Genomic DNA, 769 nt, shown 5'->3' with positions numbered 1-769 from the left:
CCAAATTGGGTTATCTTCTTCCTGTGGAAAAACACAAACGGCTCCACTGGATCTTATTAAAATAGGATTCGGGCCTTTCCATTGATGGGTCAAAACATCCTTCCATTTTGCCATCTCTTTTGGCCTATCAGGTTCTGAGCAATGACGGTCGGCAGCTATATGCCCATCATCATCCAAATTTAAAAAATTAAGAGTAAAGAGTACTATAGAGATAGTTACTCTTGGCACCGAGGGCAAAGCCTCCTCAATACCCCCTTTTTGTTTTATTAAATATGATTTGAGCGTACGGTGAGCTCGCTCTATGATGCCTTGTCCTTGAGGCAAGACCTTCCATTGATATCTTCTATCAGGCTCAAGATGATTAACAGTGGGCAGGGTGAATGCAAACCTTTGTCTATCCTAGAGGCACAGAGCGATGGAAAAAAAGCAATCCTTAATATCTAATATCAAGATTCTCTGTTGTTTAGGTGCCACGGACCAGGATTTCTCTGTATAGCTCTGGCTGTCCTGGAACTCACTCTGTAGCCCAGGATGGCCTTGAACTCAGAAATCTACTTGCCTCTGCCTCCCAAGTGCTGGGATTAAAGGTGTGCACCACCACTGCCTGGCTCTGCCTTGCAGGTACTGGGATTAAAGGCTTTTGACAAACAGGCTAGACACCAGTGTGTAAGGTCTGAGTGTATTTCTTTAAAAATGACATAAGACTTTTACAATCATTGCAAAAGAGAAATAAAAAATCTGGCAGCTCAACAGTTGAGGCACCTCTGAG

Source organism: Mastomys coucha, unplaced genomic scaffold, assembly GCF_008632895.1.
Source record: "Mastomys coucha isolate ucsf_1 unplaced genomic scaffold, UCSF_Mcou_1 pScaffold21, whole genome shotgun sequence".
In the NCBI taxonomy this organism is placed as follows: domain Eukaryota; kingdom Metazoa; phylum Chordata; class Mammalia; order Rodentia; family Muridae; genus Mastomys; species Mastomys coucha.
The sequence above is the reverse complement of the archived record's forward strand: the minus strand, read 5'-3'. Positions refer to the sequence as shown.